We start from the raw sequence: 6,000 nt of genomic DNA, 5'->3' as shown, positions 1-6,000 counted from the left end.
AGCAGAATCTGTCTGCCACAAAATCTGTCTGCCGCAGCTGCTGCGCTAAGGCTAATCTTCTATCACAGAGAGCGATGACAACCAGAGGTGTTTCCAGAGGACAACAACACAGAGCAGGTTAGAGAAGCTTCAAACCTAACCGCGCAAACACACACACACACACAGATCTAGGAGCAGTTGACCTCCACAGAATGTGAACATTAGCCACTAATATCTGACATCAGTATAGTTCATAAAAGTGTATCTGTCTGTCTGTGTCTTTCAGTTTCTGTTTAGACTACATCAAAGATAGAGAAGCTGTGCAGTCACACCATGTTCAATCATGTTACCTAATTAGCTAGCTAGCTAGCTGACAATCTGGTTGACCTGTAGCATATAAACATTTGTTGGCACAAATTAAAATAATTATTGCTCAAATTCCCACCGCCACTCTCTGACTGGGTTAATAACTTAATATTAAGTTAATATGGACCCATTGTCTTAGACTTGAAATCTTGGACCGGGATTCAAACACAGGGACTCTTATTTCAGCCATAGGGACTTGTAACTCGACTCGACTCAAACATGGGTGACTTTGACTCAACTCAGAGTTAGCCATAGGGCTACTACTACTGCTATGGCTACTACTACTGCTACAACTAACAATTCTAGCAAGGGGTACCCCAGCTTGGATACTTTTCTGCTGCTCCCTCAAAAGCATTAAGCAGACATTTTGATTATACCTCCCAACTCAACTCCCTGTTGGGGTGAGTCTATCTACAAATAAACGCAGCAAGAGGATTACAACAGCTAACACAGGGAGCTGAAATCCTGGGGTCCGCCTTATGTTCCCTCAGTTCTACCCCATTTTGAAAAGGTGCTTTTTATCCATGACCAGGCCATGTTTTGGCAGTTCTGCTGCACTAGGCAAGACAATTGCAGACATTCTCCAATCCGGCAAAGAAATGGGCCTATAGTGTACAGTGTCGGCCTATAATGTCATTTTATAACTAGGCCTACCATAAGATAGCCTCCCATTTGTAAAACATGCAGTTGCGTTGGCTTTATTAACCTAGTCCTGATTCCTCACAAAAGCTTATAGGGACTTGTCCTTTAAGATATGAACATCAGATACCCAAGTTTATTATGATTTTTCTTGAGGCTTTTTGCAAAGAGATCAATGCTGATGTAAAGGCCTACGTCTTCACAGCAGTACAAACCTGAAATCACTTATTATCAGTACATTTTATTCCACCTTGTGAAACCAGGGGTCTAGTGGAGGGTAAATGCAAATAGGATTAAAAAAAGGCCTGTTATGAGAGAGAAACAGAGATTGTGAGAGTAGCTGAGTGCCAATAGTAAGAGATGGCTGTTAATATCACTAGGCTGTTTGGTCTTTGTGCAGGTAGTGAACCTGATTGCTGAGGGGTGTAATAAATGATATTTTTGATTTATAACAATACACAGTTAAAACTTGTTATAACTACTTCTTTCATAAGCATGGTCTGTTGTTCAACACACCCCATTTCTAAAGCACAAAATTGCTGAGGCACGAACAGGATACCCAGTGTTATAAAAGAGCAATAAAACTAAACTGCCAGAATAGGGTAATTGCTCAACATTCCTCCAGGCAGGGAACCCCTGGCCCTAAGACAACAACTGCTGGTTACTGTCTCCTCTTATCTCATGACTGCAGAAACACACAAGAATGCCACTGCACGAACGCACACACATACACACTCACAACCCTCTGTCGGGGCTGGGTTCCAAGGACAAAGAACACTACTAAGAACCAATGGAACATTGATATCAGCCTGAAGGGGACCGCCCTCCACTCACAGCGACCAGTCAGGAGTACGAACTGCCAGAATCTACCTACGTCATTTAATGTATAAAATGTAAATGCACTCCATGTTTCGGGACTCCTGTCGGCTAGTTCCTTCTGAGCTAAATGAATGAGTCCGTGCACGCTTTGCTCAGATATCTTTACATCGAATAAACTGTCTTACTATATACCGATCCACCCTGTCCAGCGTCTTGACTTGGTCTCATTTCTCTAGTAACGAATCATCAACAGGGGTTAGGTTGCTAGTTAGAATCTTAACCTGCCATAAGCTACTTTTGTGTCAGCAAGTCTACAGACCATTCAAGTAGCTGCACTTAACACCTCACTGATACTGATTGTGTCAGCTACAAACCCAAATTGTCTAAGGAAATGTAGGTGACAGTAATAATATTGCACACATATTCAGAAATCTGGGCTGATGGAATCATTGTCTACTCGCCATAACTTCTGCTATAGATCCAGCCCCTCCCCCACTGCAGAGTGCACAAAAGTACCAAACTACCAAAAATTTCACAGGTCAACACAGTTCCCCCTTCCCCAAGCTGCATTGACAAATCTCTCCCTGGGGTTGCCATGTACGCTGTTTTGTCTTTTACTGAGATACTTTTAAAACTTTGCTGCAGGTGAAAAGTTTTGGTCGCTGGGTGCAAGTTTTTATACTACTTCTATATTGGACCGTTACCAACATGGTATTTTTAAAAACCCATTAATTTCCCTGTAATCTGCTGAAATTGTGACAGTTTTCAGGTTTTGAAATCGGGTTTTTACTGGATTTACAAGAAATGTGAAATTGACCTGGCAAGCCTGTCTCTGCCTGAGCATGATCACATCAAAAGTAGCTGTGCAGCACGTTTTTTTAATGAAGAGGGGGATGGTTGCAGACGTTCGCATTCATGCAAGAAGGTAAGCTATTAACTAAACTGTTAACCAATATTTTAACTAATATTGTATGTGGTGTATTGGCAAGCAATGCATGTTCCCATTGTCTTTATTTGTAATTAATGTTAGCTCATGTATGTCTTTCGGTGGAATCCAACATGCATTGACAATGTCCCGAAAGCCGTATTGTGTCAGATATACTGCATCATGAGATTGAAATTGGTGGACTTATCCAAACAATTCATTAATGTGCAATTGTTAGTTTGCATGTTTTTACCTTATACTTATTTACTGCTTGCTAATGATTAGCGTGCTAGCCAATGATTAGCGTGCTAGCTAGCTAATGATTAGCGTGCTAGCTAGCTAATGATTAGCGTGCTAGCTAGCAAATGATTAGCGTGCTAGCTAGCAGTTAGCGTGCTAGTTTATCATAATTGGTAAACATGTCTTTGATTCAGAATACATGATTGTGGTTAACCCAATGTTACATGCATTGGACAATAATATTGCTAGTGTAACTTGAATTGATTTACAAGCTAGCTAGAAAAGCCAGTTCCTTTTCATCTGTTTTGTCAAGTCATAAGCATGCATGTGTGCTGAAATATAAAAATAAATCCCCTCATTAAATTATTTTATTTAAGTTTTGTGCTTATGTTATGCTTATACTTGCTTTTTTTACCTTGAAAGTCGTCTTAAAAAAAGGAAATTGTAATAGATGTTTGTAGGACCTCTATCAGTCAATGATAACAGTCATTGGTGTCCCCCAGCCCATCCCATTTGTGGTGTGCTTAGCAATCTTGTCATTCTTTTAAGTCTCAACCATTCTTTTAGAAACGTGTCTTCCTTTACAAAGGCACTGCAGAGGCTAAGAAGATGCATGGAAACTATAAAAGAAACATAATTCAACTTGTAGTCCAGATTTGAAAAGGAAATAATAAATCCCGATGCTCAGGTTTGTCAGTTGTTTAGAATGAGGATACTGGGGATGGTTGAATCATATTCAATTGCCTAATTTGCACATGACTAATTTCATTTTATTGTATCCTTAGATGTGAGACACCGAGGCTGCCAGTACCTCTGGTTCGATAGTCCATGTTTTGGATGATGCACCGCCGTTGGTCAGAACAGACAGCGTATATGTAAGTTAGAGTGATTCAACACCAGCACATACTGTAAGTTCTTGTGAATCAGCTTTGTAAATCAAAGACAGGCAAGTCTGCACTTTCATCCCATATTCATTGTATTATAACCTAATGTAAAGTAGAGGAGCACAGAGCCATAACTAATCAAAATGTGCCAGTGTCCAAATACTTTATCTGTCTAGTTGTCCAATATACTTTTGTTTCTGCAATAGAGTTGACCAAAGCTATGCTTGGATACAAGACTGATGACTCAATAACCAGTATTGACAATAGTGAAGATGGTTATGTCCCAGGGCCATCAGGATCTTCAGAGGAAGGCAATTTCTATGAAGAAAATCTGACCGGTGTGCCTATACCTTACATACACATGGACCTATTCTTAATTACAATGTCCTTTTCAACATGTTTTCCACTGATGTTTCCAGGAGAGATGTCAGCGGTTCGGGCCAAACATCCAATGACCAAGGGAAAGCTGGGACAAAAGAGAGGCTCACACGGTAAGCATGTTTCCTGCTTCCTTCAGTCAGTGCATTTTCACTCTGTAGTCAAATAAAATAAAATGTTATTGGTCACATACACATGGTTAGCAGATGTTTATGCGAGTGTAGCGAAATGCTTGTGCTTCTAGTTCCGACCGTGCAGTAATATCTATCAAGTAATCTAACAATTTCACAGCAACTACCTTATCTGTTCAACCAATCGCTGCCCACACCTGCCCGCCTGCCCAGCATCACTTCTCTGGACGGTTCTGACTTAGACTGTAAATTCTCCTTCCAGACTCACATTAAGCATCTCCAAACCAAAATTATATCTAGAATCAGCTGCCTATTTCGCAACAAAGCCTCCTTCACTCATGCTGCCAAACATACCCTCTTAAAACTGACTATCCTACCGATCCTTGACTTCAGCGATGTCATTTACAAAATAGCCTCCAACACTCTACTCAGCAAATTGGATGCAGTCTATCACAGTGCCATCCATTTTGTCACCAAAGCCCCATATACTACCCATCATTGCGACCTGTATGCTCTTGTTGGCTGGCCCTCGCTTCATATTTGTCGCCAAACCCACTGGCTTCATCTATAAGTCTTTGCTACGTAAGGCCCCGCATTATCTCAGCTCACTGGTCACCATAGCAGCACCCACCCGTAGCACGCGCTCCAGCAGGTATATTTCACTGGTCACCCCCAAAGCCAATTCCTCCTTCGGCCGCCTTTCCTTCCAGTTCTCTGCTGCCAATGACTGGAACTAACTGCAAAATTCACTGAAGCTGGAGACTCATATCTCCCTCGCCAGCTGTCAGAGCAGCTCATAGATCACTGCACCTGTAAATAGCCCACCTGTAATTAGCCCATCCAACTACCTCATCCACATACTGTTATTTATTTTGTTCCTTTGCACCCCAGTATCTCTACTTGTACACTCATCTTCTGCACATCTATCACTCCAGTGTTTAATTGCTATATTGTAATTATTTCGCCACTATGGCCTATTTATTGCCTTACCTCTGTTATCTTACCTCATTTCAATCAATCAATCAATTTTATTTTATATAGCCCTTCGTACATCAGCTAATATCTCGAAGTGCTGTACAGACACCCAGCCTAAAACCCCAAACAGCTAGTAATGCAGGTGTAGAAGCACGGTGGCTAGGAAAAACTCCCTAGAAAGGCCAAAACCTAGGAAGAAACCTAGAGAGGAACCAGGCTATGAGGGGTGGCCAGTCCTCTTCTGGCTGTGCCGGGTGGAGATTATAACAGAACTATGCCAAGATGTTCAAAAATGTTCATAAGTGACAAGCATGGTCAAATAATAATCATGAATAATTTTCAGTTGGCTTTTCATAGCCGATCATCAAGAGTTGAAAAACAACAGGTCTGGGACAGGTGGCGGTTCCATAACCGCAGGCAGAACAGCTGAAACTGGAATAGCAGCAAGGCCAGGCGGACTGGGGACAGCAAGGAGTCACCACGGGCGGCAGTCCCGACGCATGGTCCTAGGGCCCAGGTCCTCCGAGAGAAAGAAAGAGAGAAGGAGAAAATTAGAGAGAGCCAAGATTTTCAAAATTTCCATAAATGACAAGCATGGTCAAATAATAATCAGGAATAAATCTCAGTTGGCTTTTCATAGCCGATCATTAAGAGTTGAAAACAG

General features: G+C 41.6%; 1 long non-coding RNA gene across 4 annotated transcripts in view; it reads left to right on the top strand.

Moving 5' to 3' along the window:
• The first annotated feature begins 2,358 nt into the window (after nucleotides 1-2,358).
• The window catches only part of LOC139540065 (uncharacterized), a 29,105-nt gene continuing 25,463 nt past the window's right edge, over nucleotides 2,359-6,000 (top strand). For all 4 annotated transcript variants that reach the window (XR_011668074.1, XR_011668073.1, XR_011668072.1 and 1 more), the window contains exons 1-3: nucleotides 2,359-2,728; nucleotides 3,754-3,843; nucleotides 4,272-4,343. This is a non-coding gene — a long non-coding RNA (uncharacterized lncRNA). The remainder of the gene's footprint in view (nucleotides 2,729-3,753; nucleotides 3,844-4,271; nucleotides 4,344-6,000) is intronic.

This window comes from Salvelinus alpinus, chromosome 15 (assembly GCF_045679555.1).
Source record: "Salvelinus alpinus chromosome 15, SLU_Salpinus.1, whole genome shotgun sequence".
Classification (NCBI taxonomy): Eukaryota; Metazoa; Chordata; class Actinopteri; order Salmoniformes; family Salmonidae; genus Salvelinus; species Salvelinus alpinus.
Note: the sequence above shows the minus strand (reverse complement) of the source record. Positions and strands in the feature narration are given on the sequence as shown.